At 46.7% G+C, this 24,652-nt stretch overlaps 58 non-coding genes across 58 annotated transcripts; all 58 read right to left on the reverse strand.

Annotated features, from left to right (window-relative positions):
* Window positions 1–167: 167 nt before the first annotated feature.
* LOC136681654 (U5 spliceosomal RNA) lies at window positions 168–281 on the reverse strand. Its single transcript, XR_010798041.1, has one exon. It is a non-coding gene; the product is annotated as a U5 spliceosomal RNA (small nuclear RNA).
* A 306-nt stretch (window positions 282–587) lies between these two features.
* LOC136681472 (U2 spliceosomal RNA) lies at window positions 588–778 on the reverse strand. Its single transcript, XR_010797869.1, has one exon. It is a non-coding gene; the product is annotated as a U2 spliceosomal RNA (small nuclear RNA).
* Window positions 779–1,013: 235 nt separating this feature from the next.
* On the reverse strand, window positions 1,014–1,127 carry LOC136681655 (U5 spliceosomal RNA). The gene has a single exon (XR_010798042.1). It is a non-coding gene; the product is annotated as a U5 spliceosomal RNA (small nuclear RNA).
* Window positions 1,128–1,432: 305 nt separating this feature from the next.
* LOC136681410 (U2 spliceosomal RNA) lies at window positions 1,433–1,623 on the reverse strand. The gene has a single exon (XR_010797810.1). It is a non-coding gene; the product is annotated as a U2 spliceosomal RNA (small nuclear RNA).
* Window positions 1,624–1,858: 235 nt separating this feature from the next.
* On the reverse strand, window positions 1,859–1,972 carry LOC136681656 (U5 spliceosomal RNA). The gene has a single exon (XR_010798043.1). It is a non-coding gene; the product is annotated as a U5 spliceosomal RNA (small nuclear RNA).
* A 306-nt stretch (window positions 1,973–2,278) lies between these two features.
* LOC136681411 (U2 spliceosomal RNA) lies at window positions 2,279–2,469 on the reverse strand. Its single transcript, XR_010797811.1, has one exon. It is a non-coding gene; the product is annotated as a U2 spliceosomal RNA (small nuclear RNA).
* Window positions 2,470–2,704: 235 nt separating this feature from the next.
* LOC136681657 (U5 spliceosomal RNA) lies at window positions 2,705–2,818 on the reverse strand. The gene has a single exon (XR_010798044.1). It is a non-coding gene; the product is annotated as a U5 spliceosomal RNA (small nuclear RNA).
* A 306-nt stretch (window positions 2,819–3,124) lies between these two features.
* Window positions 3,125–3,315, reverse strand: LOC136681474 (U2 spliceosomal RNA). Its single transcript, XR_010797871.1, has one exon. It is a non-coding gene; the product is annotated as a U2 spliceosomal RNA (small nuclear RNA).
* A 235-nt stretch (window positions 3,316–3,550) lies between these two features.
* LOC136681659 (U5 spliceosomal RNA) lies at window positions 3,551–3,664 on the reverse strand. Its single transcript, XR_010798045.1, has one exon. It is a non-coding gene; the product is annotated as a U5 spliceosomal RNA (small nuclear RNA).
* Window positions 3,665–3,970: 306 nt separating this feature from the next.
* LOC136681412 (U2 spliceosomal RNA) lies at window positions 3,971–4,161 on the reverse strand. Its single transcript, XR_010797812.1, has one exon. It is a non-coding gene; the product is annotated as a U2 spliceosomal RNA (small nuclear RNA).
* A 235-nt stretch (window positions 4,162–4,396) lies between these two features.
* Window positions 4,397–4,510, reverse strand: LOC136681661 (U5 spliceosomal RNA). Its single transcript, XR_010798047.1, has one exon. It is a non-coding gene; the product is annotated as a U5 spliceosomal RNA (small nuclear RNA).
* Window positions 4,511–4,816: 306 nt separating this feature from the next.
* LOC136681475 (U2 spliceosomal RNA) lies at window positions 4,817–5,007 on the reverse strand. Its single transcript, XR_010797872.1, has one exon. It is a non-coding gene; the product is annotated as a U2 spliceosomal RNA (small nuclear RNA).
* A 235-nt stretch (window positions 5,008–5,242) lies between these two features.
* LOC136681662 (U5 spliceosomal RNA) lies at window positions 5,243–5,356 on the reverse strand. The gene has a single exon (XR_010798048.1). It is a non-coding gene; the product is annotated as a U5 spliceosomal RNA (small nuclear RNA).
* A 306-nt stretch (window positions 5,357–5,662) lies between these two features.
* On the reverse strand, window positions 5,663–5,853 carry LOC136681476 (U2 spliceosomal RNA). Its single transcript, XR_010797873.1, has one exon. It is a non-coding gene; the product is annotated as a U2 spliceosomal RNA (small nuclear RNA).
* A 235-nt stretch (window positions 5,854–6,088) lies between these two features.
* LOC136681663 (U5 spliceosomal RNA) lies at window positions 6,089–6,202 on the reverse strand. Its single transcript, XR_010798049.1, has one exon. It is a non-coding gene; the product is annotated as a U5 spliceosomal RNA (small nuclear RNA).
* A 306-nt stretch (window positions 6,203–6,508) lies between these two features.
* On the reverse strand, window positions 6,509–6,699 carry LOC136681477 (U2 spliceosomal RNA). Its single transcript, XR_010797874.1, has one exon. It is a non-coding gene; the product is annotated as a U2 spliceosomal RNA (small nuclear RNA).
* A 235-nt stretch (window positions 6,700–6,934) lies between these two features.
* Window positions 6,935–7,048, reverse strand: LOC136681664 (U5 spliceosomal RNA). The gene has a single exon (XR_010798050.1). It is a non-coding gene; the product is annotated as a U5 spliceosomal RNA (small nuclear RNA).
* Window positions 7,049–7,354: 306 nt separating this feature from the next.
* On the reverse strand, window positions 7,355–7,545 carry LOC136681478 (U2 spliceosomal RNA). The gene has a single exon (XR_010797875.1). It is a non-coding gene; the product is annotated as a U2 spliceosomal RNA (small nuclear RNA).
* Window positions 7,546–7,780: 235 nt separating this feature from the next.
* Window positions 7,781–7,894, reverse strand: LOC136681665 (U5 spliceosomal RNA). The gene has a single exon (XR_010798051.1). It is a non-coding gene; the product is annotated as a U5 spliceosomal RNA (small nuclear RNA).
* Window positions 7,895–8,201: 307 nt separating this feature from the next.
* Window positions 8,202–8,392, reverse strand: LOC136681479 (U2 spliceosomal RNA). The gene has a single exon (XR_010797876.1). It is a non-coding gene; the product is annotated as a U2 spliceosomal RNA (small nuclear RNA).
* A 235-nt stretch (window positions 8,393–8,627) lies between these two features.
* Window positions 8,628–8,741, reverse strand: LOC136681666 (U5 spliceosomal RNA). The gene has a single exon (XR_010798052.1). It is a non-coding gene; the product is annotated as a U5 spliceosomal RNA (small nuclear RNA).
* Window positions 8,742–9,046: 305 nt separating this feature from the next.
* LOC136681480 (U2 spliceosomal RNA) lies at window positions 9,047–9,237 on the reverse strand. The gene has a single exon (XR_010797877.1). It is a non-coding gene; the product is annotated as a U2 spliceosomal RNA (small nuclear RNA).
* Window positions 9,238–9,472: 235 nt separating this feature from the next.
* Window positions 9,473–9,586, reverse strand: LOC136681667 (U5 spliceosomal RNA). Its single transcript, XR_010798053.1, has one exon. It is a non-coding gene; the product is annotated as a U5 spliceosomal RNA (small nuclear RNA).
* A 307-nt stretch (window positions 9,587–9,893) lies between these two features.
* LOC136681509 (U2 spliceosomal RNA) lies at window positions 9,894–10,084 on the reverse strand. Its single transcript, XR_010797905.1, has one exon. It is a non-coding gene; the product is annotated as a U2 spliceosomal RNA (small nuclear RNA).
* A 235-nt stretch (window positions 10,085–10,319) lies between these two features.
* LOC136681668 (U5 spliceosomal RNA) lies at window positions 10,320–10,433 on the reverse strand. The gene has a single exon (XR_010798054.1). It is a non-coding gene; the product is annotated as a U5 spliceosomal RNA (small nuclear RNA).
* Window positions 10,434–10,739: 306 nt separating this feature from the next.
* LOC136681481 (U2 spliceosomal RNA) lies at window positions 10,740–10,930 on the reverse strand. Its single transcript, XR_010797878.1, has one exon. It is a non-coding gene; the product is annotated as a U2 spliceosomal RNA (small nuclear RNA).
* Window positions 10,931–11,165: 235 nt separating this feature from the next.
* LOC136681669 (U5 spliceosomal RNA) lies at window positions 11,166–11,279 on the reverse strand. The gene has a single exon (XR_010798055.1). It is a non-coding gene; the product is annotated as a U5 spliceosomal RNA (small nuclear RNA).
* A 306-nt stretch (window positions 11,280–11,585) lies between these two features.
* Window positions 11,586–11,776, reverse strand: LOC136681482 (U2 spliceosomal RNA). Its single transcript, XR_010797879.1, has one exon. It is a non-coding gene; the product is annotated as a U2 spliceosomal RNA (small nuclear RNA).
* Window positions 11,777–12,011: 235 nt separating this feature from the next.
* On the reverse strand, window positions 12,012–12,125 carry LOC136681670 (U5 spliceosomal RNA). Its single transcript, XR_010798056.1, has one exon. It is a non-coding gene; the product is annotated as a U5 spliceosomal RNA (small nuclear RNA).
* Window positions 12,126–12,432: 307 nt separating this feature from the next.
* On the reverse strand, window positions 12,433–12,623 carry LOC136681483 (U2 spliceosomal RNA). Its single transcript, XR_010797880.1, has one exon. It is a non-coding gene; the product is annotated as a U2 spliceosomal RNA (small nuclear RNA).
* Window positions 12,624–12,858: 235 nt separating this feature from the next.
* On the reverse strand, window positions 12,859–12,972 carry LOC136681672 (U5 spliceosomal RNA). The gene has a single exon (XR_010798058.1). It is a non-coding gene; the product is annotated as a U5 spliceosomal RNA (small nuclear RNA).
* A 306-nt stretch (window positions 12,973–13,278) lies between these two features.
* On the reverse strand, window positions 13,279–13,469 carry LOC136681486 (U2 spliceosomal RNA). Its single transcript, XR_010797882.1, has one exon. It is a non-coding gene; the product is annotated as a U2 spliceosomal RNA (small nuclear RNA).
* A 235-nt stretch (window positions 13,470–13,704) lies between these two features.
* Window positions 13,705–13,818, reverse strand: LOC136681673 (U5 spliceosomal RNA). The gene has a single exon (XR_010798059.1). It is a non-coding gene; the product is annotated as a U5 spliceosomal RNA (small nuclear RNA).
* Window positions 13,819–14,125: 307 nt separating this feature from the next.
* LOC136681487 (U2 spliceosomal RNA) lies at window positions 14,126–14,316 on the reverse strand. The gene has a single exon (XR_010797883.1). It is a non-coding gene; the product is annotated as a U2 spliceosomal RNA (small nuclear RNA).
* A 235-nt stretch (window positions 14,317–14,551) lies between these two features.
* On the reverse strand, window positions 14,552–14,665 carry LOC136681674 (U5 spliceosomal RNA). Its single transcript, XR_010798060.1, has one exon. It is a non-coding gene; the product is annotated as a U5 spliceosomal RNA (small nuclear RNA).
* Window positions 14,666–14,971: 306 nt separating this feature from the next.
* LOC136681488 (U2 spliceosomal RNA) lies at window positions 14,972–15,162 on the reverse strand. Its single transcript, XR_010797884.1, has one exon. It is a non-coding gene; the product is annotated as a U2 spliceosomal RNA (small nuclear RNA).
* Window positions 15,163–15,397: 235 nt separating this feature from the next.
* LOC136681675 (U5 spliceosomal RNA) lies at window positions 15,398–15,511 on the reverse strand. Its single transcript, XR_010798061.1, has one exon. It is a non-coding gene; the product is annotated as a U5 spliceosomal RNA (small nuclear RNA).
* A 307-nt stretch (window positions 15,512–15,818) lies between these two features.
* LOC136681489 (U2 spliceosomal RNA) lies at window positions 15,819–16,009 on the reverse strand. Its single transcript, XR_010797885.1, has one exon. It is a non-coding gene; the product is annotated as a U2 spliceosomal RNA (small nuclear RNA).
* Window positions 16,010–16,244: 235 nt separating this feature from the next.
* On the reverse strand, window positions 16,245–16,358 carry LOC136681676 (U5 spliceosomal RNA). Its single transcript, XR_010798062.1, has one exon. It is a non-coding gene; the product is annotated as a U5 spliceosomal RNA (small nuclear RNA).
* A 306-nt stretch (window positions 16,359–16,664) lies between these two features.
* LOC136681490 (U2 spliceosomal RNA) lies at window positions 16,665–16,855 on the reverse strand. Its single transcript, XR_010797886.1, has one exon. It is a non-coding gene; the product is annotated as a U2 spliceosomal RNA (small nuclear RNA).
* A 235-nt stretch (window positions 16,856–17,090) lies between these two features.
* Window positions 17,091–17,204, reverse strand: LOC136681677 (U5 spliceosomal RNA). Its single transcript, XR_010798063.1, has one exon. It is a non-coding gene; the product is annotated as a U5 spliceosomal RNA (small nuclear RNA).
* A 305-nt stretch (window positions 17,205–17,509) lies between these two features.
* LOC136681491 (U2 spliceosomal RNA) lies at window positions 17,510–17,700 on the reverse strand. The gene has a single exon (XR_010797887.1). It is a non-coding gene; the product is annotated as a U2 spliceosomal RNA (small nuclear RNA).
* Window positions 17,701–17,935: 235 nt separating this feature from the next.
* Window positions 17,936–18,049, reverse strand: LOC136681678 (U5 spliceosomal RNA). The gene has a single exon (XR_010798064.1). It is a non-coding gene; the product is annotated as a U5 spliceosomal RNA (small nuclear RNA).
* A 307-nt stretch (window positions 18,050–18,356) lies between these two features.
* On the reverse strand, window positions 18,357–18,547 carry LOC136681492 (U2 spliceosomal RNA). The gene has a single exon (XR_010797888.1). It is a non-coding gene; the product is annotated as a U2 spliceosomal RNA (small nuclear RNA).
* A 235-nt stretch (window positions 18,548–18,782) lies between these two features.
* LOC136681679 (U5 spliceosomal RNA) lies at window positions 18,783–18,896 on the reverse strand. The gene has a single exon (XR_010798065.1). It is a non-coding gene; the product is annotated as a U5 spliceosomal RNA (small nuclear RNA).
* A 306-nt stretch (window positions 18,897–19,202) lies between these two features.
* On the reverse strand, window positions 19,203–19,393 carry LOC136681493 (U2 spliceosomal RNA). The gene has a single exon (XR_010797889.1). It is a non-coding gene; the product is annotated as a U2 spliceosomal RNA (small nuclear RNA).
* A 235-nt stretch (window positions 19,394–19,628) lies between these two features.
* Window positions 19,629–19,742, reverse strand: LOC136681680 (U5 spliceosomal RNA). Its single transcript, XR_010798066.1, has one exon. It is a non-coding gene; the product is annotated as a U5 spliceosomal RNA (small nuclear RNA).
* Window positions 19,743–20,047: 305 nt separating this feature from the next.
* Window positions 20,048–20,238, reverse strand: LOC136681494 (U2 spliceosomal RNA). The gene has a single exon (XR_010797890.1). It is a non-coding gene; the product is annotated as a U2 spliceosomal RNA (small nuclear RNA).
* A 235-nt stretch (window positions 20,239–20,473) lies between these two features.
* LOC136681681 (U5 spliceosomal RNA) lies at window positions 20,474–20,587 on the reverse strand. The gene has a single exon (XR_010798067.1). It is a non-coding gene; the product is annotated as a U5 spliceosomal RNA (small nuclear RNA).
* A 306-nt stretch (window positions 20,588–20,893) lies between these two features.
* On the reverse strand, window positions 20,894–21,084 carry LOC136681495 (U2 spliceosomal RNA). The gene has a single exon (XR_010797891.1). It is a non-coding gene; the product is annotated as a U2 spliceosomal RNA (small nuclear RNA).
* A 235-nt stretch (window positions 21,085–21,319) lies between these two features.
* Window positions 21,320–21,433, reverse strand: LOC136681683 (U5 spliceosomal RNA). The gene has a single exon (XR_010798069.1). It is a non-coding gene; the product is annotated as a U5 spliceosomal RNA (small nuclear RNA).
* A 306-nt stretch (window positions 21,434–21,739) lies between these two features.
* Window positions 21,740–21,930, reverse strand: LOC136681497 (U2 spliceosomal RNA). Its single transcript, XR_010797893.1, has one exon. It is a non-coding gene; the product is annotated as a U2 spliceosomal RNA (small nuclear RNA).
* A 235-nt stretch (window positions 21,931–22,165) lies between these two features.
* LOC136681684 (U5 spliceosomal RNA) lies at window positions 22,166–22,279 on the reverse strand. Its single transcript, XR_010798070.1, has one exon. It is a non-coding gene; the product is annotated as a U5 spliceosomal RNA (small nuclear RNA).
* A 306-nt stretch (window positions 22,280–22,585) lies between these two features.
* LOC136681498 (U2 spliceosomal RNA) lies at window positions 22,586–22,776 on the reverse strand. The gene has a single exon (XR_010797894.1). It is a non-coding gene; the product is annotated as a U2 spliceosomal RNA (small nuclear RNA).
* Window positions 22,777–23,011: 235 nt separating this feature from the next.
* Window positions 23,012–23,125, reverse strand: LOC136681685 (U5 spliceosomal RNA). Its single transcript, XR_010798071.1, has one exon. It is a non-coding gene; the product is annotated as a U5 spliceosomal RNA (small nuclear RNA).
* Window positions 23,126–23,432: 307 nt separating this feature from the next.
* Window positions 23,433–23,623, reverse strand: LOC136681499 (U2 spliceosomal RNA). The gene has a single exon (XR_010797895.1). It is a non-coding gene; the product is annotated as a U2 spliceosomal RNA (small nuclear RNA).
* Window positions 23,624–23,858: 235 nt separating this feature from the next.
* Window positions 23,859–23,972, reverse strand: LOC136681686 (U5 spliceosomal RNA). The gene has a single exon (XR_010798072.1). It is a non-coding gene; the product is annotated as a U5 spliceosomal RNA (small nuclear RNA).
* Window positions 23,973–24,277: 305 nt separating this feature from the next.
* Window positions 24,278–24,468, reverse strand: LOC136681500 (U2 spliceosomal RNA). The gene has a single exon (XR_010797896.1). It is a non-coding gene; the product is annotated as a U2 spliceosomal RNA (small nuclear RNA).
* Between the last annotated feature and the right edge of the window lie 184 nt (window positions 24,469–24,652).

Below are 24,652 nucleotides of genomic sequence, written 5' to 3' on the forward strand. Positions count from 1 at the left end.
CTGGTCGTCAGACCTTGACCCCTCCCACTCAGACACCACCACCACACCGGAGGCTCCTCCCACCAAGAACTGCAAACAGAAGCTAAGAGCTGCTGCTACAGGAACTTGTGGCAAGGCGTGCTCCAAAGACGGCTGTCGCTCTGTCATTATACAGGAAGAAAATGTGTAGCTCTGCAGCAACAGAGCCTTCAAAAATACACAAAACTCGTCAACGTTCCCCTCCACGGAAATCTTTAGTAAAAGGCGAAAGATTTGTACGTGACTGAAGAGAAACCCGAGATATGACGGCTAACGGCAGGCCTTCCGCTCCTCTGCTGGAGGTCTAAGACTCTTGCGGAGGGTGCAGACTGAACAAAGGTCAGGGTGGGATAATCTGTGCATAAATTAACACGCCAATTAGAGGTCAACACAGACGAGAAAAACATGAGATCATAGATTTGTATTTAAAAAAAAAAAAAAAAAAAAAAAAGAAGAAAAATGGAGGGAAAACCATGAAACAGATTAAAAAGACAACAGCCTCGAGAAGGCAACATCATAAAGCCGTACCCATGTCCTAACTTATTTCTTTCTGACTTTTAACCAGTTTAAGGAGGTGCACCGTTCCCAGAAGTACTGCAATACCGGGTCGATGCGTGGAGCGGACGGAGCAAGCCCCTCTTCCGTCTCCCTGCTCAAAAAATCAATTTAATATGTAGTCCTCGTATAGAGGACGTATCAGATATTAAACTGATAAGAACAGATACTACGCTTGATCTTAGCCAAAAGGCCGAGAAGCGATAACCGGAAAGGCCCGGCCGGCCCGGAGCACCCTGCCGCAAACCAGCAACTACTGGAGGGTATTTAAACCTGGTCGTCAGACCTTGACCCCTCCCACTCAGACACCACCACCACACCGGAGGCTCCTCCCACCAAGAACTGCAAACAGAAGCTAAGAGCTGCTGCTACAGGAACTTGTGGCAAGGCGTGCTCCAAAGACGGCTGTCGCTCTGTCATTATACAGGAAGAAAATGTGTAGCTCTGCAGCAACAGAGCCTTCAAAAATACACAAAACTCGTCAACGTTCCCCTCCACGGAAATCTTTAGTAAAAGGCGAAAGATTTGTACGTGACTGAAGAGAAACCCGAGATATGACGGCTAACGGCAGGCCTTCCGCTCCTCTGCTGGAGGTCTAAGACTCTTGCGGAGGGTGCAGACTGAACAAAGGTCAGGGTGGGATAATCTGTGCATAAATTAACACGCCAATTAGAGGTCAACACAGACGAGAAAAACATGAGATCATAGATTTGTATTTAAAAAAAAAAAAAAAAAAAAAAAGAAGAAAAATGGAGGGAAAACCATGAAACAGATTAAAAAGACAACAGCCTCGAGAAGGCAACATCATAAAGCCGTACCCATGTCCTAACTTATTTCTTTCTGACTTTTAACCAGTTTAAGGAGGTGCACCGTTCCCAGAAGTACTGCAATACCGGGTCGATGCGTGGAGCGGACGGAGCAAGCCCCTCTTCCGTCTCCCTGCTCAAAAAATCAATTTAATATGTAGTCCTCGTATAGAGGACGTATCAGATATTAAACTGATAAGAACAGATACTACACTTGATCTTAGCCAAAAGGCCGAGAAGCGATAACCGGAAAGGCCCGGCCGGCCCGGAGCACCCTGCCGCAAACCAGCAACTACTGGAGGGTATTTAAACCTGGTCGTCAGACCTTGACCCCTCCCACTCAGACACCACCACCACACCGGAGGCTCCTCCCACCAAGAACTGCAAACAGAAGCTAAGAGCTGCTGCTACAGGAACTTGTGGCAAGGCTTGCTCCAAAGACGGCTGTCGCTCTGTCATTATACAGGAAGAAAATGTGTAGCTCTGCAGCAACAGAGCCTTCAAAAATACACAAAACTCGTCAACGTTCCCCTCCACGGAAATCTTTAGTAAAAGGCGAAAGATTTGTACGTGACTGAAGAGAAACCCGAGATATGACGGCTAACGGCAGGCCTTCCGCTCCTCTGCTGGAGGTCTAAGACTCTTGCGGAGGGTGCAGACTGAACAAAGGTCAGGGTGGGATAATCTGTGCATAAATTAACACGCCAATTAGAGGTCAACACAGACGAGAAAAACATGAGATCATAGATTTGTATTTAAAAAAAAAAAAAAAAAAAAAAAAGAAGAAAAATGGAGGGAAAACCATGAAACAGATTAAAAAGAGAACAGCCTCGAGAAGGCAACATCATAAAGCCGTACCCATGTCCTAACTTATTTCTTTCTGACTTTTAACCAGTTTAAGGAGGTGCACCGTTCCCAGAAGTACTGCAATACCGGGTCGATGCGTGGAGCGGACGGAGCAAGCCCCTCTTCCGTCTCCCTGCTCAAAAAATCAATTTAATATGTAGTCCTCGTATAGAGGACGTATCAGATATTAAACTGATAAGAACAGATACTACACTTGATCTTAGCCAAAAGGCCGAGAAGCGATAACCGGAAAGGCCCGGCCGGCCCGGAGCACCCTGCCGCAAACCAGCAACTACTGGAGGGTATTTAAACCTGGTCGTCAGACCTTGACCCCTCCCACTCAGACACCACCACCACACCGGAGGCTCCTCCCACCAAGAACTGCAAACAGAAGCTAAGAGCTGCTGCTACAGGAACTTGTGGCAAGGCGTGCTCCAAAGACGGCTGTCGCTCTGTCATTATACAGGAAGAAAATGTGTAGCTCTGCAGCAACAGAGCCTTCAAAAATACACAAAACTCGTCAACGTTCCCCTCCACGGAAATCTTTAGTAAAAGGCGAAAGATTTGTACGTGACTGAAGAGAAACCCGAGATATGACGGCTAACGGCAGGCCTTCCGCTCCTCTGCTGGAGGTCTAAGACTCTTGCGGAGGGTGCAGACTGAACAAAGGTCAGGGTGGGATAATCTGTGCATAAATTAACACGCCAATTAGAGGTCAACACAGACGAGAAAAACATGAGATCATAGATTTGTATTTAAAAAAAAAAAAAAAAAAAAAAAAGAAGAAAAATGGAGGGAAAACCATGAAACAGATTAAAAAGACAACAGCCTCGAGAAGGCAACATCATAAAGCCGTACCCATGTCCTAACTTATTTCTTTCTGACTTTTAACCAGTTTAAGGAGGTGCACCGTTCCCAGAAGTACTGCAATACCGGGTCGATGCGTGGAGCGGACGGAGCAAGCCCCTCTTCCGTCTCCCTGCTCAAAAAATCAATTTAATATGTAGTCCTCGTATAGAGGACGTATCAGATATTAAACTGATAAGAACAGATACTACGCTTGATCTTAGCCAAAAGGCCGAGAAGCGATAACCGGAAAGGCCCGGCCGGCCCGGAGCACCCTGCCGCAAACCAGCAACTACTGGAGGGTATTTAAACCTGGTCGTCAGACCTTGACCCCTCCCACTCAGACACCACCACCACACCGGAGGCTCCTCCCACCAAGAACTGCAAACAGAAGCTAAGAGCTGCTGCTACAGGAACTTGTGGCAAGGCGTGCTCCAAAGACGGCTGTCGCTCTGTCATTATACAGGAAGAAAATGTGTAGCTCTGCAGCAACAGAGCCTTCAAAAATACACAAAACTCGTCAACGTTCCCCTCCACGGAAATCTTTAGTAAAAGGCGAAAGATTTGTACGTGACTGAAGAGAAACCCGAGATATGACGGCTAACGGCAGGCCTTCCGCTCCTCTGCTGGAGGTCTAAGACTCTTGCGGAGGGTGCAGACTGAACAAAGGTCAGGGTGGGATAATCTGTGCATAAATTAACACGCCAATTAGAGGTCAACACAGACGAGAAAAACATGAGATCATAGATTTGTATTTAAAAAAAAAAAAAAAAAAAAAAAAGAAGAAAAATGGAGGGAAAACCATGAAACAGATTAAAAAGACAACAGCCTCGAGAAGGCAACATCATAAAGCCGTACCCATGTCCTAACTTATTTCTTTCTGACTTTTAACCAGTTTAAGGAGGTGCACCGTTCCCAGAAGTACTGCAATACCGGGTCGATGCGTGGAGCGGACGGAGCAAGCCCCTCTTCCGTCTCCCTGCTCAAAAAATCAATTTAATATGTAGTCCTCGTATAGAGGACGTATCAGATATTAAACTGATAAGAACAGATACTACACTTGATCTTAGCCAAAAGGCCGAGAAGCGATAACCGGAAAGGCCCGGCCGGCCCGGAGCACCCTGCCGCAAACCAGCAACTACTGGAGGGTATTTAAACCTGGTCGTCAGACCTTGACCCCTCCCACTCAGACACCACCACCACACCGGAGGCTCCTCCCACCAAGAACTGCAAACAGAAGCTAAGAGCTGCTGCTACAGGAACTTGTGGCAAGGCGTGCTCCAAAGACGGCTGTCGCTCTGTCATTATACAGGAAGAAAATGTGTAGCTCTGCAGCAACAGAGCCTTCAAAAATACACAAAACTCGTCAACGTTCCCCTCCACGGAAATCTTTAGTAAAAGGCGAAAGATTTGTACGTGACTGAAGAGAAACCCGAGATATGACGGCTAACGGCAGGCCTTCCGCTCCTCTGCTGGAGGTCTAAGACTCTTGCGGAGGGTGCAGACTGAACAAAGGTCAGGGTGGGATAATCTGTGCATAAATTAACACGCCAATTAGAGGTCAACACAGACGAGAAAAACATGAGATCATAGATTTGTATTTAAAAAAAAAAAAAAAAAAAAAAAAGAAGAAAAATGGAGGGAAAACCATGAAACAGATTAAAAAGACAACAGCCTCGAGAAGGCAACATCATAAAGCCGTACCCATGTCCTAACTTATTTCTTTCTGACTTTTAACCAGTTTAAGGAGGTGCACCGTTCCCAGAAGTACTGCAATACCGGGTCGATGCGTGGAGCGGACGGAGCAAGCCCCTCTTCCGTCTCCCTGCTCAAAAAATCAATTTAATATGTAGTCCTCGTATAGAGGACGTATCAGATATTAAACTGATAAGAACAGATACTACGCTTGATCTTAGCCAAAAGGCCGAGAAGCGATAACCGGAAAGGCCCGGCCGGCCCGGAGCACCCTGCCGCAAACCAGCAACTACTGGAGGGTATTTAAACCTGGTCGTCAGACCTTGACCCCTCCCACTCAGACACCACCACCACACCGGAGGCTCCTCCCACCAAGAACTGCAAACAGAAGCTAAGAGCTGCTGCTACAGGAACTTGTGGCAAGGCGTGCTCCAAAGACGGCTGTCGCTCTGTCATTATACAGGAAGAAAATGTGTAGCTCTGCAGCAACAGAGCCTTCAAAAATACACAAAACTCGTCAACGTTCCCCTCCACGGAAATCTTTAGTAAAAGGCGAAAGATTTGTACGTGACTGAAGAGAAACCCGAGATATGACGGCTAACGGCAGGCCTTCCGCTCCTCTGCTGGAGGTCTAAGACTCTTGCGGAGGGTGCAGACTGAACAAAGGTCAGGGTGGGATAATCTGTGCATAAATTAACACGCCAATTAGAGGTCAACACAGACGAGAAAAACATGAGATCATAGATTTGTATTTAAAAAAAAAAAAAAAAAAAAAAAAGAAGAAAAATGGAGGGAAAACCATGAAACAGATTAAAAAGACAACAGCCTCGAGAAGGCAACATCATAAAGCCGTACCCATGTCCTAACTTATTTCTTTCTGACTTTTAACCAGTTTAAGGAGGTGCACCGTTCCCAGAAGTACTGCAATACCGGGTCGATGCGTGGAGCGGACGGAGCAAGCCCCTCTTCCGTCTCCCTGCTCAAAAAATCAATTTAATATGTAGTCCTCGTATAGAGGACGTATCAGATATTAAACTGATAAGAACAGATACTACGCTTGATCTTAGCCAAAAGGCCGAGAAGCGATAACCGGAAAGGCCCGGCCGGCCCGGAGCACCCTGCCGCAAACCAGCAACTACTGGAGGGTATTTAAACCTGGTCGTCAGACCTTGACCCCTCCCACTCAGACACCACCACCACACCGGAGGCTCCTCCCACCAAGAACTGCAAACAGAAGCTAAGAGCTGCTGCTACAGGAACTTGTGGCAAGGCGTGCTCCAAAGACGGCTGTCGCTCTGTCATTATACAGGAAGAAAATGTGTAGCTCTGCAGCAACAGAGCCTTCAAAAATACACAAAACTCGTCAACGTTCCCCTCCACGGAAATCTTTAGTAAAAGGCGAAAGATTTGTACGTGACTGAAGAGAAACCCGAGATATGACGGCTAACGGCAGGCCTTCCGCTCCTCTGCTGGAGGTCTAAGACTCTTGCGGAGGGTGCAGACTGAACAAAGGTCAGGGTGGGATAATCTGTGCATAAATTAACACGCCAATTAGAGGTCAACACAGACGAGAAAAACATGAGATCATAGATTTGTATTTAAAAAAAAAAAAAAAAAAAAAAAAGAAGAAAAATGGAGGGAAAACCATGAAACAGATTAAAAAGACAACAGCCTCGAGAAGGCAACATCATAAAGCCGTACCCATGTCCTAACTTATTTCTTTCTGACTTTTAACCAGTTTAAGGAGGTGCACCGTTCCCAGAAGTACTGCAATACCGGGTCGATGCGTGGAGCGGACGGAGCAAGCCCCTCTTCCGTCTCCCTGCTCAAAAAATCAATTTAATATGTAGTCCTCGTATAGAGGACGTATCAGATATTAAACTGATAAGAACAGATACTACGCTTGATCTTAGCCAAAAGGCCGAGAAGCGATAACCGGAAAGGCCCGGCCGGCCCGGAGCACCCTGCCGCAAACCAGCAACTACTGGAGGGTATTTAAACCTGGTCGTCAGACCTTGACCCCTCCCACTCAGACACCACCACCACACCGGAGGCTCCTCCCACCAAGAACTGCAAACAGAAGCTAAGAGCTGCTGCTACAGGAACTTGTGGCAAGGCGTGCTCCAAAGACGGCTGTCGCTCTGTCATTATACAGGAAGAAAATGTGTAGCTCTGCAGCAACAGAGCCTTCAAAAATACACAAAACTCGTCAACGTTCCCCTCCACGGAAATCTTTAGTAAAAGGCGAAAGATTTGTACGTGACTGAAGAGAAACCCGAGATATGACGGCTAACGGCAGGCCTTCCGCTCCTCTGCTGGAGGTCTAAGACTCTTGCGGAGGGTGCAGACTGAACAAAGGTCAGGGTGGGATAATCTGTGCATAAATTAACACGCCAATTAGAGGTCAACACAGACGAGAAAAACATGAGATCATAGATTTGTATTTAAAAAAAAAAAAAAAAAAAAAAAAGAAGAAAAATGGAGGGAAAACCATGAAACAGATTAAAAAGACAACAGCCTCGAGAAGGCAACATCATAAAGCCGTACCCATGTCCTAACTTATTTCTTTCTGACTTTTAACCAGTTTAAGGAGGTGCACCGTTCCCAGAAGTACTGCAATACCGGGTCGATGCGTGGAGCGGACGGAGCAAGCCCCTCTTCCGTCTCCCTGCTCAAAAAATCAATTTAATATGTAGTCCTCGTATAGAGGACGTATCAGATATTAAACTGATAAGAACAGATACTACGCTTGATCTTAGCCAAAAGGCCGAGAAGCGATAACCGGAAAGGCCCGGCCGGCCCGGAGCACCCTGCCGCAAACCAGCAACTACTGGAGGGTATTTAAACCTGGTCGTCAGACCTTGACCCCTCCCACTCAGACACCACCACCACACCGGAGGCTCCTCCCACCAAGAACTGCAAACAGAAGCTAAGAGCTGCTGCTACAGGAACTTGTGGCAAGGCGTGCTCCAAAGACGGCTGTCGCTCTGTCATTATACAGGAAGAAAATGTGTAGCTCTGCAGCAACAGAGCCTTCAAAAATACACAAAACTCGTCAACGTTCCCCTCCACGGAAATCTTTAGTAAAAGGCGAAAGATTTGTACGTGACTGAAGAGAAACCCGAGATATGACGGCTAACGGCAGGCCTTCCGCTCCTCTGCTGGAGGTCTAAGACTCTTGCGGAGGGTGCAGACTGAACAAAGGTCAGGGTGGGATAATCTGTGCATAAATTAACACGCCAATTAGAGGTCAACACAGACGAGAAAAACATGAGATCATAGATTTGTATTTAAAAAAAAAAAAAAAAAAAAAAAAAGAAGAAAAATGGAGGGAAAACCATGAAACAGATTAAAAAGAGAACAGCCTCGAGAAGGCAACATCATAAAGCCGTACCCATGTCCTAACTTATTTCTTTCTGACTTTTAACCAGTTTAAGGAGGTGCACCGTTCCCAGAAGTACTGCAATACCGGGTCGATGCGTGGAGCGGACGGAGCAAGCCCCTCTTCCGTCTCCCTGCTCAAAAAATCAATTTAATATGTAGTCCTCGTATAGAGGACGTATCAGATATTAAACTGATAAGAACAGATACTACGCTTGATCTTAGCCAAAAGGCCGAGAAGCGATAACCGGAAAGGCCCGGCCGGCCCGGAGCACCCTGCCGCAAACCAGCAACTACTGGAGGGTATTTAAACCTGGTCGTCAGACCTTGACCCCTCCCACTCAGACACCACCACCACACCGGAGGCTCCTCCCACCAAGAACTGCAAACAGAAGCTAAGAGCTGCTGCTACAGGAACTTGTGGCAAGGCGTGCTCCAAAGACGGCTGTCGCTCTGTCATTATACAGGAAGAAAATGTGTAGCTCTGCAGCAACAGAGCCTTCAAAAATACACAAAACTCGTCAACGTTCCCCTCCACGGAAATCTTTAGTAAAAGGCGAAAGATTTGTACGTGACTGAAGAGAAACCCGAGATATGACGGCTAACGGCAGGCCTTCCGCTCCTCTGCTGGAGGTCTAAGACTCTTGCGGAGGGTGCAGACTGAACAAAGGTCAGGGTGGGATAATCTGTGCATAAATTAACACGCCAATTAGAGGTCAACACAGACGAGAAAAACATGAGATCATAGATTTGTATTTAAAAAAAAAAAAAAAAAAAAAAAGAAGAAAAATGGAGGGAAAACCATGAAACAGATTAAAAAGACAACAGCCTCGAGAAGGCAACATCATAAAGCCGTACCCACGTCCTAACTTATTTCTTTCTGACTTTTAACCAGTTTAAGGAGGTGCACCGTTCCCAGAAGTACTGCAATACCGGGTCGATGCGTGGAGCGGACGGAGCAAGCCCCTCTTCCGTCTCCCTGCTCAAAAAATCAATTTAATATGTAGTCCTCGTATAGAGGACGTATCAGATATTAAACTGATAAGAACAGATACTACGCTTGATCTTAGCCAAAAGGCCGAGAAGCGATAACCGGAAAGGCCCGGCCGGCCCGGAGCACCCTGCCGCAAACCAGCAACTACTGGAGGGTATTTAAACCTGGTCGTCAGACCTTGACCCCTCCCACTCAGACACCACCACCACACCGGAGGCTCCTCCCACCAAGAACTGCAAACAGAAGCTAAGAGCTGCTGCTACAGGAACTTGTGGCAAGGCGTGCTCCAAAGACGGCTGTCGCTCTGTCATTATACAGGAAGAAAATGTGTAGCTCTGCAGCAACAGAGCCTTCAAAAATACACAAAACTCGTCAACGTTCCCCTCCACGGAAATCTTTAGTAAAAGGCGAAAGATTTGTACGTGACTGAAGAGAAACCCGAGATATGACGGCTAACGGCAGGCCTTCCGCTCCTCTGCTGGAGGTCTAAGACTCTTGCGGAGGGTGCAGACTGAACAAAGGTCAGGGTGGGATAATCTGTGCATAAATTAACACGCCAATTAGAGGTCAACACAGACGAGAAAAACATGAGATCATAGATTTGTATTTAAAAAAAAAAAAAAAAAAAAAAAAAGAAGAAAAATGGAGGGAAAACCATGAAACAGATTAAAAAGAGAACAGCCTCGAGAAGGCAACATCATAAAGCCGTACCCATGTCCTAACTTATTTCTTTCTGACTTTTAACCAGTTTAAGGAGGTGCACCGTTCCCAGAAGTACTGCAATACCGGGTCGATGCGTGGAGCGGACGGAGCAAGCCCCTCTTCCGTCTCCCTGCTCAAAAAATCAATTTAATATGTAGTCCTCGTATAGAGGACGTATCAGATATTAAACTGATAAGAACAGATACTATGCTTGATCTTAGCCAAAAGGCCGAGAAGCGATAACCGGAAAGGCCCGGCCGGCCCGGAGCACCCTGCCGCAAACCAGCAACTACTGGAGGGTATTTAAACCTGGTCGTCAGACCTTGACCCCTCCCACTCAGACACCACCACCACACCGGAGGCTCCTCCCACCAAGAACTGCAAACAGAAGCTAAGAGCTGCTGCTACAGGAACTTGTGGCAAGGCGTGCTCCAAAGACGGCTGTCGCTCTGTCATTATACAGGAAGAAAATGTGTAGCTCTGCAGCAACAGAGCCTTCAAAAATACACAAAACTCGTCAACGTTCCCCTCCACGGAAATCTTTAGTAAAAGGCGAAAGATTTGTACGTGACTGAAGAGAAACCCGAGATATGACGGCTAACGGCAGGCCTTCCGCTCCTCTGCTGGAGGTCTAAGACTCTTGCGGAGGGTGCAGACTGAACAAAGGTCAGGGTGGGATAATCTGTGCATAAATTAACACGCCAATTAGAGGTCAACACAGACGAGAAAAACATGAGATCATAGATTTGTATTTAAAAAAAAAAAAAAAAAAAAAAAAGAAGAAAAATGGAGGGAAAACCATGAAACAGATTAAAAAGACAACAGCCTCGAGAAGGCAACATCATAAAGCCGTACCCATGTCCTAACTTATTTCTTTCTGACTTTTAACCAGTTTAAGGAGGTGCACCGTTCCCAGAAGTACTGCAATACCGGGTCGATGCGTGGAGCGGACGGAGCAAGCCCCTCTTCCGTCTCCCTGCTCAAAAAATCAATTTAATATGTAGTCCTCGTATAGAGGACGTATCAGATATTAAACTGATAAGAACAGATACTACGCTTGATCTTAGCCAAAAGGCCGAGAAGCGATAACCGGAAAGGCCCGGCCGGCCCGGAGCACCCTGCCGCAAACCAGCAACTACTGGAGGGTATTTAAACCTGGTCGTCAGACCTTGACCCCTCCCACTCAGACACCACCACCACACCGGAGGCTCCTCCCACCAAGAACTGCAAACAGAAGCTAAGAGCTGCTGCTACAGGAACTTGTGGCAAGGCGTGCTCCAAAGACGGCTGTCGCTCTGTCATTATACAGGAAGAAAATGTGTAGCTCTGCAGCAACAGAGCCTTCAAAAATACACAAAACTCGTCAACGTTCCCCTCCACGGAAATCTTTAGTAAAAGGCGAAAGATTTGTACGTGACTGAAGAGAAACCCGAGATATGACGGCTAACGGCAGGCCTTCCGCTCCTCTGCTGGAGGTCTAAGACTCTTGCGGAGGGTGCAGACTGAACAAAGGTCAGGGTGGGATAATCTGTGCATAAATTAACACGCCAATTAGAGGTCAACACAGACGAGAAAAACATGAGATCATAGATTTGTATTTAAAAAAAAAAAAAAAAAAAAAAAAGAAGAAAAATGGAGGGAAAACCATGAAACAGATTAAAAAGAGAACAGCCTCGAGAAGGCAACATCATAAAGCCGTACCCATGTCCTAACTTATTTCTTTCTGACTTTTAACCAGTTTAAGGAGGTGCACCGTTCCCAGAAGTACTGCAATACCGGGTCGATGCGTGGAGCGGACGGAGCAAGCCCCTCTTCCGTCTCCCTGCTCAAAAAATCAATTTAATATGTAGTCCTCGTATAGAGGACGTATCAGATATTAAACTGATAAGAACAGATACTACGCTTGATCTTAGCCAAAAGGCCGAGAAGCGATAACCGGAAAGGCCCGGCCGGCCCGGAGCACCCTGCCGCAAACCAGCAACTACTGGAGGGTATTTAAACCTGGTCGTCAGACCTTGACCCCTCCCACTCAGACACCACCACCACACCGGAGGCTCCTCCCACCAAGAACTGCAAACAGAAGCTAAGAGCTGCTGCTACAGGAACTTGTGGCAAGGCGTGCTCCAAAGACGGCTGTCGCTCTGTCATTATACAGGAAGAAAATGTGTAGCTCTGCAGCAACAGAGCCTTCAAAAATACACAAAACTCGTCAACGTTCCCCTCCACGGAAATCTTTAGTAAAAGGCGAAAGATTTGTACGTGACTGAAGAGAAACCCGAGATATGACGGCTAACGGCAGGCCTTCCGCTCCTCTGCTGGAGGTCTAAGACTCTTGCGGAGGGTGCAGACTGAACAAAGGTCAGGGTGGGATAATCTGTGCATAAATTAACACGCCAATTAGAGGTCAACACAGACGAGAAAAACATGAGATCATAGATTTGTATTTAAAAAAAAAAAAAAAAAAAAAAAAAGAAGAAAAATGGAGGGAAAACCATGAAACAGATTAAAAAGAGAACAGCCTCGAGAAGGCAACATCATAAAGCCGTACCCATGTCCTAACTTATTTCTTTCTGACTTTTAACCAGTTTAAGGAGGTGCACCGTTCCCAGAAGTACTGCAATACCGGGTCGATGCGTGGAGCGGACGGAGCAAGCCCCTCTTCCGTCTCCCTGCTCAAAAAATCAATTTAATATGTAGTCCTCGTATAGAGGACGTATCAGATATTAAACTGATAAGAACAGATACTACGCTTGATCTTAGCCAAAAGGCCGAGAAGCGATAACCGGAAAGGCCCGGCCGGCCCGGAGCACCCTGCCGCAAACCAGCAACTACTGGAGGGTATTTAAACCTGGTCGTCAGACCTTGACCCCTCCCACTCAGACACCACCACCACACCGGAGGCTCCTCCCACCAAGAACTGCAAACAGAAGCTAAGAGCTGCTGCTACAGGAACTTGTGGCAAGGCGTGCTCCAAAGACGGCTGTCGCTCTGTCATTATACAGGAAGAAAATGTGTAGCTCTGCAGCAACAGAGCCTTCAAAAATACACAAAACTCGTCAACGTTCCCCTCCACGGAAATCTTTAGTAAAAGGCGAAAGATTTGTACGTGACTGAAGAGAAACCCGAGATATGACGGCTAACGGCAGGCCTTCCGCTCCTCTGCTGGAGGTCTAAGACTCTTGCGGAGGGTGCAGACTGAACAAAGGTCAGGGTGGGATAATCTGTGCATAAATTAACACGCCAATTAGAGGTCAACACAGACGAGAAAAACATGAGATCATAGATTTGTATTTAAAAAAAAAAAAAAAAAAAAAAAAGAAGAAAAATGGAGGGAAAACCATGAAACAGATTAAAAAGACAACAGCCTCGAGAAGGCAACATCATAAAGCCGTACCCATGTCCTAACTTATTTCTTTCTGACTTTTAACCAGTTTAAGGAGGTGCACCGTTCCCAGAAGTACTGCAATACCGGGTCGATGCGTGGAGCGGACGGAGCAAGCCCCTCTTCCGTCTCCCTGCTCAAAAAATCAATTTAATATGTAGTCCTCGTATAGAGGACGTATCAGATATTAAACTGATAAGAACAGATACTACGCTTGATCTTAGCCAAAAGGCCGAGAAGCGATAACCGGAAAGGCCCGGCCGGCCCGGAGCACCCTGCCGCAAACCAGCAACTACTGGAGGGTATTTAAACCTGGTCGTCAGACCTTGACCCCTCCCACTCAGACACCACCACCACACCGGAGGCTCCTCCCACCAAGAACTGCAAACAGAAGCTAAGAGCTGCTGCTACAGGAACTTGTGGCAAGGCGTGCTCCAAAGACGGCTGTCGCTCTGTCATTATACAGGAAGAAAATGTGTAGCTCTGCAGCAACAGAGCCTTCAAAAATACACAAAACTCGTCAACGTTCCCCTCCACGGAAATCTTTAGTAAAAGGCGAAAGATTTGTACGTGACTGAAGAGAAACCCGAGATATGACGGCTAACGGCAGGCCTTCCGCTCCTCTGCTGGAGGTCTAAGACTCTTGCGGAGGGTGCAGACTGAACAAAGGTCAGGGTGGGATAATCTGTGCATAAATTAACACGCCAATTAGAGGTCAACACAGACGAGAAAAACATGAGATCATAGATTTGTATTTAAAAAAAAAAAAAAAAAAAAAAAAAGAAGAAAAATGGAGGGAAAACCATGAAACAGATTAAAAAGAGAACAGCCTCGAGAAGGCAACATCATAAAGCCGTACCCATGTCCTAACTTATTTCTTTCTGACTTTTAACCAGTTTAAGGAGGTGCACCGTTCCCAGAAGTACTGCAATACCGGGTCGATGCGTGGAGCGGACGGAGCAAGCCCCTCTTCCGTCTCCCTGCTCAAAAAATCAATTTAATATGTAGTCCTCGTATAGAGGACGTATCAGATATTAAACTGATAAGAACAGATACTACGCTTGATCTTAGCCAAAAGGCCGAGAAGCGATAACCGGAAAGGCCCGGCCGGCCCGGAGCACCCTGCCGCAAACCAGCAACTACTGGAGGGTATTTAAACCTGGTCGTCAGACCTTGACCCCTCCCACTCAGACACCACCACCACACCGGAGGCTCCTCCCACCAAGAACTGCAAACAGAAGCTAAGAGCTGCTGCTACAGGAACTTGTGGCAAGGCGTGCTCCAAAGACGGCTGTCGCTCTGTCATTATACAGGAAGAAAATGTGTAGCTCTGCAGCAACAGAGCCTTCAAAAATACACAAAACTCGTCAACGTTCCCCTCCACGGAAATCTTTAGTAAAAGGCGAAAGATTTGTACGTGACTGAAGAGAAACCCGAGATATGACGGCTAACGGCAGGCCTTCCGCTCCTCTGCTGGAGGTCTAAGACTCTTGCGGAGGGTGCAGACTGAACAAAGGTCAGGGTGGGATAATCTGTGCATAAATTAACACGCCAATTAGAGGTCAACACAGACGAGAAAAACATGAGATCATAGATTTGTATTTAAAAAAAAAAAAAAAAAAAAAAAAGAAGAAAAATGGAGGGAAAACCATGAAACAGATTAAAAAGACAACAGCCTCGAGAAGGCAACATCATAAAGCCGTACCCATGTCCTAACTTATTTCTTTCTGACTTTTAACCAGTTTAAGGAGGTGCACCGTTCCCAGAAGTACTGCAATACCGGGTCGATGCGTGGAGCGGACGGAGCAAGCCCCTCTTCCGTCTCCCTGCTCAAAAAATCAATTTAATATGTAGTCCTCGTATAGAGGACGTATCAGATATTAAACTGATAAGAACAGATACTACGCTTGATCTTAGCCAAAAGGCCGAGAAGCGATAACCGGAAAGGCCCGGCCGGCCCGGAGCACCCTGCCGCAAACCAGCAACTACTGGAGGGTATTTAAACCTGGTCGTCAGACCTTGACCCCTCCCACTCAGACACCACCACCACACCGGAGGCTCCTCCCACCAAGAACTGCAAACAGAAGCTAAGAGCTGCTGCTACAGGAACTTGTGGCAAGGCGTGCTCCAAAGACGGCTGTCGCTCTGTCATTATACAGGAAGAAAATGTGTAGCTCTGCAGCAACAGAGCCTTCAAAAATACACAAAACTCGTCAACGTTCCCCTCCACGGAAATCTTTAGTAAAAGGCGAAAGATTTGTACGTGACTGAAGAGAAACCCGAGATATGACGGCTAACGGCAGGCCTTCCGCTCCTCTGCTGGAGGTCTAAGACTCTTGCGGAGGGTGCAGACTGAACAAAGGTCAGGGTGGGATAATCTGTGCATAAATTAACACGCCAATTAGAGGTCAACACAGACGAGAAAAACATGAGATCATAGATTTGTATTTAAAAAAAAAAAAAAAAAAAAAAAAAGAAGAAAAATGGAGGGAAAACCATGAAACAGATTAAAAAGAGAACAGCCTCGAGAAGGCAACATCATAAAGCCGTACCCATGTCCTAACTTATTTCTTTCTGACTTTTAACCAGTTTAAGGAGGTGCACCGTTCCCAGAAGTACTGCAATACCGGGTCGATGCGTGGAGCGGACGGAGCAAGCCCCTCTTCCGTCTCCCTGCTCAAAAAATCAATTTAATATGTAGTCCTCGTATAGAGGACGTATCAGATATTAAACTGATAAGAACAGATACTACGCTTGATCTTAGCCAAAAGGCCGAGAAGCGATAACCGGAAAGGCCCGGCCGGCCCGGAGCACCCTGCCGCAAACCAGCAACTACTGGAGGGTATTTAAACCTGGTCGTCAGACCTTGACCCCTCCCACTCAGACACCACCACCACACCGGAGGCTCCTCCCACCAAGAACTGCAAACAGAAGCTAAGAGCTGCTGCTACAGGAACTTGTGGCAAGGCGTGCTCCAAAGACGGCTGTCGCTCTGTCATTATACAGGAAGAAAATGTGTAGCTCTGCAGCAACAGAGCCTTCAAAAATACACAAAACTCGTCAACGTTCCCCTCCACGGAAATCTTTAGTAAAAGGCGAAAGATTTGTACGTGACTGAAGAGAAACCCGAGATATGACGGCTAACGGCAGGCCTTCCGCTCCTCTGCTGGAGGTCTAAGACTCTTGCGGAGGGTGCAGACTGAACAAAGGTCAGGGTGGGATAATCTGTGCATAAATTAACACGCCAATTAGAGGTCAACACAGACGAGAAAAACATGAGATCATAGATTTGTATTTAAAAAAAAAAAAAAAAAAAAAAAAGAAGAAAAATGGAGGGAAAACCATGAAACAGATTAAAAAGAGAACAGCCTCGAGAAGGCAACATCATAAAGCCGTACCCATGTCCTAACTTATTTCTTTCTGACTTTTAACCAGTTTAAGGAGGTGCACCGTTCCCAGAAGTACTGCAATACCGGGTCGATGCGTGGAGCGGACGGAGCAAGCCCCTCTTCCGTCTCCCTGCTCAAAAAATCAATTTAATATGTAGTCCTCGTATAGAGGACGTATCAGATATTAAACTGATAAGAACAGATACTACGCTTGATCTTAGCCAAAAGGCCGAGAAGCGATAACCGGAAAGGCCCGGCCGGCCCGGAGCACCCTGCCGCAAACCAGCAACTACTGGAGGGTATTTAAACCTGGTCGTCAGACCTTGACCCCTCCCACTCAGACACCACCACCACACCGGAGGCTCCTCCCACCAAGAACTGCAAACAGAAGCTAAGAGCTGCTGCTACAGGAACTTGTGGCAAGGCGTGCTCCAAAGACGGCTGTCGCTCTGTCATTATACAGGAAGAAAATGTGTAGCTCTGCAGCAACAGAGCCTTCAAAAATACACAAAACTCGTCAACGTTCCCCTCCACGGAAATCTTTAGTAAAAGGCGAAAGATTTGTACGTGACTGAAGAGAAACCCGAGATATGACGGCTAACGGCAGGCCTTCCGCTCCTCTGCTGGAGGTCTAAGACTCTTGCGGAGGGTGCAGACTGAACAAAGGTCAGGGTGGGATAATCTGTGCATAAATTAACACGCCAATTAGAGGTCAACACAGACGAGAAAAACATGAGATCATAGATTTGTATTTAAAAAAAAAAAAAAAAAAAAAAAGAAGAAAAATGGAGGGAAAACCATGAAACAGATTAAAAAGACAACAGCCTCGAGAAGGCAACATCATAAAGCCGTACCCATGTCCTAACTTATTTCTTTCTGACTTTTAACCAGTTTAAGGAGGTGCACCGTTCCCAGAAGTACTGCAATACCGGGTCGATGCGTGGAGCGGACGGAGCAAGCCCCTCTTCCGTCTCCCTGCTCAAAAAATCAATTTAATATGTAGTCCTCGTATAGAGGACGTATCAGATATTAAACTGATAAGAACAGATACTACGCTTGATCTTAGCCAAAAGGCCGAGAAGCGATAACCGGAAAGGCCCGGCCGGCCCGGAGCACCCTGCCGCAAACCAGCAACTACTGGAGGGTATTTAAACCTGGTCGTCAGACCTTGACCCCTCCCACTCAGACACCACCACCACACCGGAGGCTCCTCCCACCAAGAACTGCAAACAGAAGCTAAGAGCTGCTGCTACAGGAACTTGTGGCAAGGCGTGCTCCAAAGACGGCTGTCGCTCTGTCATTATACAGGAAGAAAATGTGTAGCTCTGCAGCAACAGAGCCTTCAAAAATACACAAAACTCGTCAACGTTCCCCTCCACGGAAATCTTTAGTAAAAGGCGAAAGATTTGTACGTGACTGAAGAGAAACCCGAGATATGACGGCTAACGGCAGGCCTTCCGCTCCTCTGCTGGAGGTCTAAGACTCTTGCGGAGGGTGCAGACTGAACAAAGGTCAGGGTGGGATAATCTGTGCATAAATTAACACGCCAATTAGAGGTCAACACAGACGAGAAAAACATGAGATCATAGATTTGTATTTAAAAAAAAAAAAAAAAAAAAAAAAAGAAGAAAAATGGAGGGAAAACCATGAAACAGATTAAAAAGAGAACAGCCTCGAGAAGGCAACATCATAAAGCCGTACCCATGTCCTAACTTATTTCTTTCTGACTTTTAACCAGTTTAAGGAGGTGCACCGTTCCCAGAAGTACTGCAATACCGGGTCGATGCGTGGAGCGGACGGAGCAAGCCCCTCTTCCGTCTCCCTGCTCAAAAAATCAATTTAATATGTAGTCCTCGTATAGAGGACGTATCAGATATTAAACTGATAAGAACAGATACTACGCTTGATCTTAGCCAAAAGGCCGAGAAGCGATAACCGGAAAGGCCCGGCCGGCCCGGAGCACCCTGCCGCAAACCAGCAACTACTGGAGGGTATTTAAACCTGGTCGTCAGACCTTGACCCCTCCCACTCAGACACCACCACCACACCGGAGGCTCCTCCCACCAAGAACTGCAAACAGAAGCTAAGAGCTGCTGCTACAGGAACTTGTGGCAAGGCGTGCTCCAAAGACGGCTGTCGCTCTGTCATTATACAGGAAGAAAATGTGTAGCTCTGCAGCAACAGAGCCTTCAAAAATACACAAAACTCGTCAACGTTCCCCTCCACGGAAATCTTTAGTAAAAGGCGAAAGATTTGTACGTGACTGAAGAGAAACCCGAGATATGACGGCTAACGGCAGGCCTTCCGCTCCTCTGCTGGAGGTCTAAGACTCTTGCGGAGGGTGCAGACTGAACAAAGGTCAGGGTGGGATAATCTGTGCATAAATTAACACGCCAATTAGAGGTCAACACAGACGAGAAAAACATGAGATCATAGATTTGTATTTAAAAAAAAAAAAAAAAAAAAAAAAGAAGAAAAATGGAGGGAAAACCATGAAACAGATTAAAAAGACAACAGCCTCGAGAAGGCAACATCATAAAGCCGTACCCATGTCCTAACTTATTTCTTTCTGACTTTTAACCAGTTTAAGGAGGTGCACCGTTCCCAGAAGTACTGCAATACCGGGTCGATGCGTGGAGCGGACGGAGCAAGCCCCTCTTCCGTCTCCCTGCTCAAAAAATCAATTTAATATGTAGTCCTCGTATAGAGGACGTATCAGATATTAAACTGATAAGAACAGATACTACGCTTGATCTTAGCCAAAAGGCCGAGAAGCGATAACCGGAAAGGCCCGGCCGGCCCGGAGCACCCTGCCGCAAACCAGCAACTACTGGAGGGTATTTAAACCTGGTCGTCAGACCTTGACCCCTCCCACTCAGACACCACCACCACACCGGAGGCTCCTCCCACCAAGAACTGCAAACAGAAGCTAAGAGCTGCTGCTACAGGAACTTGTGGCAAGGCGTGCTCCAAAGACGGCTGTCGCTCTGTCATTATACAGGAAGAAAATGTGTAGCTCTGCAGCAACAGAGCCTTCAAAAATACACAAAACTCGTCAACGTTCCCCTCCACGGAAATCTTTAGTAAAAGGCGAAAGATTTGTACGTGACTGAAGAGAAACCCGAGATATGACGGCTAACGGCAGGCCTTCCGCTCCTCTGCTGGAGGTCTAAGACTCTTGCGGAGGGTGCAGACTGAACAAAGGTCAGGGTGGGATAATCTGTGCATAAATTAACACGCCAATTAGAGGTCAACACAGACGAGAAAAACATGAGATCATAGATTTGTATTTAAAAAAAAAAAAAAAAAAAAAAAGAAGAAAAATGGAGGGAAAACCATGAAACAGATTAAAAAGACAACAGCCTCGAGAAGGCAACATCATAAAGCCGTACCCATGTCCTAACTTATTTCTTTCTGACTTTTAACCAGTTTAAGGAGGTGCACCGTTCCCAGAAGTACTGCAATACCGGGTCGATGCGTGGAGCGGACGGAGCAAGCCCCTCTTCCGTCTCCCTGCTCAAAAAATCAATTTAATATGTAGTCCTCGTATAGAGGACGTATCAGATATTAAACTGATAAGAACAGATACTACGCTTGATCTTAGCCAAAAGGCCGAGAAGCGATAACCGGAAAGGCCCGGCCGGCCCGGAGCACCCTGCCGCAAACCAGCAACTACTGGAGGGTATTTAAACCTGGTCGTCAGACCTTGACCCCTCCCACTCAGACACCACCACCACACCGGAGGCTCCTCCCACCAAGAACTGCAAACAGAAGCTAAGAGCTGCTGCTACAGGAACTTGTGGCAAGGCGTGCTCCAAAGACGGCTGTCGCTCTGTCATTATACAGGAAGAAAATGTGTAGCTCTGCAGCAACAGAGCCTTCAAAAATACACAAAACTCGTCAACGTTCCCCTCCACGGAAATCTTTAGTAAAAGGCGAAAGATTTGTACGTGACTGAAGAGAAACCCGAGATATGACGGCTAACGGCAGGCCTTCCGCTCCTCTGCTGGAGGTCTAAGACTCTTGCGGAGGGTGCAGACTGAACAAAGGTCAGGGTGGGATAATCTGTGCATAAATTAACACGCCAATTAGAGGTCAACACAGACGAGAAAAACATGAGATCATAGATTTGTATTTAAAAAAAAAAAAAAAAAAAAAAAAGAAGAAAAATGGAGGGAAAACCATGAAACAGATTAAAAAGACAACAGCCTCGAGAAGGCAACATCATAAAGCCGTACCCATGTCCTAACTTATTTCTTTCTGACTTTTAACCAGTTTAAGGAGGTGCACCGTTCCCAGAAGTACTGCAATACCGGGTCGATGCGTGGAGCGGACGGAGCAAGCCCCTCTTCCGTCTCCCTGCTCAAAAAATCAATTTAATATGTAGTCCTCGTATAGAGGACGTATCAGATATTAAACTGATAAGAACAGATACTACGCTTGATCTTAGCCAAAAGGCCGAGAAGCGATAACCGGAAAGGCCCGGCCGGCCCGGAGCACCCTGCCGCAAACCAGCAACTACTGGAGGGTATTTAAACCTGGTCGTCAGACCTTGACCCCTCCCACTCAGACACCACCACCACACCGGAGGCTCCTCCCACCAAGAACTGCAAACAGAAGCTAAGAGCTGCTGCTACAGGAACTTGTGGCAAGGCGTGCTCCAAAGACGGCTGTCGCTCTGTCATTATACAGGAAGAAAATGTGTAGCTCTGCAGCAACAGAGCCTTCAAAAATACACAAAACTCGTCAACGTTCCCCTCCACGGAAATCTTTAGTAAAAGGCGAAAGATTTGTACGTGACTGAAGAGAAACCCGAGATATGACGGCTAACGGCAGGCCTTCCGCTCCTCTGCTGGAGGTCTAAGACTCTTGCGGAGGGTGCAGACTGAACAAAGGTCAGGGTGGGATAATCTGTGCATAAATTAACACGCCAATTAGAGGTCAACACAGACGAGAAAAACATGAGATCATAGATTTGTATTTAAAAAAAAAAAAAAAAAAAAAAAAGAAGAAAAATGGAGGGAAAACCATGAAACAGATTAAAAAGACAACAGCCTCGAGAAGGCAACATCATAAAGCCGTACCCATGTCCTAACTTATTTCTTTCTGACTTTTAACCAGTTTAAGGAGGTGCACCGTTCCCAGAAGTACTGCAATACCGGGTCGATGCGTGGAGCGGACGGAGCAAGCCCCTCTTCCGTCTCCCTGCTCAAAAAATCAATTTAATATGTAGTCCTCGTATAGAGGACGTATCAGATATTAAACTGATAAGAACAGATACTACGCTTGATCTTAGCCAAAAGGCCGAGAAGCGATAACCGGAAAGGCCCGGCCGGCCCGGAGCACCCTGCCGCAAACCAGCAACTACTGGAGGGTATTTAAACCTGGTCGTCAGACCTTGACCCCTCCCACTCAGACACCACCACCACACCGGAGGCTCCTCCCACCAAGAACTGCAAACAGAAGCTAAGAGCTGCTGCTACAGGAACTTGTGGCAAGGCGTGCTCCAAAGACGGCTGTCGCTCTGTCATTATACAGGAAGAAAATGTGTAGCTCTGCAGCAACAGAGCCTTCAAAAATACACAAAACTCGTCAACGTTCCCCTCCACGGAAATCTTTAGTAAAAGGCGAAAGATTTGTACGTGACTGAAGAGAAACCCGAGATATGACGGCTAACGGCAGGCCTTCCGCTCCTCTGCTGGAGGTCTAAGACTCTTGCGGAGGGTGCAGACTGAACAAAGGTCAGGGTGGGATAATCTGTGCATAAATTAACACGCCAATTAGAGGTCAACACAGACGAGAAAAACATGAGATCATAGATTTGTATTTAAAAAAAAAAAAAAAAAAAAAAAAGAAGAAAAATGGAGGGAAAACCATGAAACAGATTAAAAAGACAACAGCCTCGAGAAGGCAACATCATAAAGCCGTACCCATGTCCTAACTTATTTCTTTCTGACTTTTAACCAGTTTAAGGAGGTGCACCGTTCCCAGAAGTACTGCAATACCGGGTCGATGCGTGGAGCGGACGGAGCAAGCCCCTCTTCCGTCTCCCTGCTCAAAAAATCAATTTAATATGTAGTCCTCGTATAGAGGACGTATCAGATATTAAACTGATAAGAACAGATACTACGCTTGATCTTAGCCAAAAGGCCGAGAAGCGATAACCGGAAAGGCCCGGCCGGCCCGGAGCACCCTGCCGCAAACCAGCAACTACTGGAGGGTATTTAAACCTGGTCGTCAGACCTTGACCCCTCCCACTCAGACACCACCACCACACCGGAGGCTCCTCCCACCAAGAACTGCAAACAGAAGCTAAGAGCTGCTGCTACAGGAACTTGTGGCAAGGCGTGCTCCAAAGACGGCTGTCGCTCTGTCATTATACAGGAAGAAAATGTGTAGCTCTGCAGCAACAGAGCCTTCAAAAATACACAAAACTCGTCAACGTTCCCCTCCACGGAAATCTTTAGTAAAAGGCGAAAGATTTGTACGTGACTGAAGAGAAACCCGAGATATGACGGCTAACGGCAGGCCTTCCGCTCCTCTGCTGGAGGTCTAAGACTCTTGCGGAGGGTGCAGACTGAACAAAGGTCAGGGTGGGATAATCTGTGCATAAATTAACACGCCAATTAGAGGTCAACACAGACGAGAAAAACATGAGATCATAGATTTGTATTTAAAAAAAAAAAAAAAAAAAAAAAAAGAAGAAAAATGGAGGGAAAACCATGAAACAGATTAAAAAGAGAACAGCCTCGAGAAGGCAACATCATAAAGCCGTACCCATGTCCTAACTTATTTCTTTCTGACTTTTAACCAGTTTAAGGAGGTGCACCGTTCCCAGAAGTACTGCAATACCGGGTCGATGCGTGGAGCGGACGGAGCAAGCCCCTCTTCCGTCTCCCTGCTCAAAAAATCAATTTAATATGTAGTCCTCGTATAGAGGACGTATCAGATATTAAACTGATAAGAACAGATACTACGCTTGATCTTAGCCAAAAGGCCGAGAAGCGATAACCGGAAAGGCCCGGCCGGCCCGGAGCACCCTGCCGCAAACCAGCAACTACTGGAGGGTATTTAAACCTGGTCGTCAGACCTTGACCCCTCCCACTCAGACACCACCACCACACCGGAGGCTCCTCCCACCAAGAACTGCAAACAGAAGCTAAGAGCTGCTGCTACAGGAACTTGTGGCAAGGCGTGCTCCAAAGACGGCTGTCGCTCTGTCATTATACAGGAAGAAAATGTGTAGCTCTGCAGCAACAGAGCCTTCAAAAATACACAAAACTCGTCAACGTTCCCCTCCACGGAAATCTTTAGTAAAAGGCGAAAGATTTGTACGTGACTGAAGAGAAACCCGAGATATGACGGCTAACGGCAGGCCTTCCGCTCCTCTGCTGGAGGTCTAAGACTCTTGCGGAGGGTGCAGACTGAACAAAGGTCAGGGTGGGATAATCTGTGCATAAATTAACACGCCAATTAGAGGTCAACACAGACGAGAAAAACATGAGATCATAGATTTGTATTTAAAAAAAAAAAAAAAAAAAAAAAGAAGAAAAATGGAGGGAAAACCATGAAACAGATTAAAAAGACAACAGCCTCGAGAAGGCAACATCATAAAGCCGTACCCATGTCCTAACTTATTTCTTTCTGACTTTTAACCAGTTTAAGGAGGTGCACCGTTCCCAGAAGTACTGCAATACCGGGTCGATGCGTGGAGCGGACGGAGCAAGCCCCTCTTCCGTCTCCCTGCTCAAAAAATCAATTTAATATGTAGTCCTCGTATAGAGGACGTATCAGATATTAAACTGATAAGAACAGATACTACGCTTGATCTTAGCCAAAAGGCCGAGAAGCGATAACCGGAAAGGCCCGGCCGGCCCGGAGCACCCTGCCGCAAACCAGCAACTACTGGAGGGTATTTAAACCTGGTCGTCAGACCTTGACCCCTCCCACTCAGACACCACCACCACACCGGAGGCTCCTCCCACCAAGAACTGCAAACAGAAGCTAAGAGCTGCTGCTACAGGAACTTGTGGCAAGA

This window comes from Hoplias malabaricus, unplaced genomic scaffold, assembly GCF_029633855.1.
Source record: "Hoplias malabaricus isolate fHopMal1 unplaced genomic scaffold, fHopMal1.hap1 scaffold_113, whole genome shotgun sequence".
Taxonomy (NCBI): Eukaryota; Metazoa; Chordata; class Actinopteri; order Characiformes; family Erythrinidae; genus Hoplias; species Hoplias malabaricus.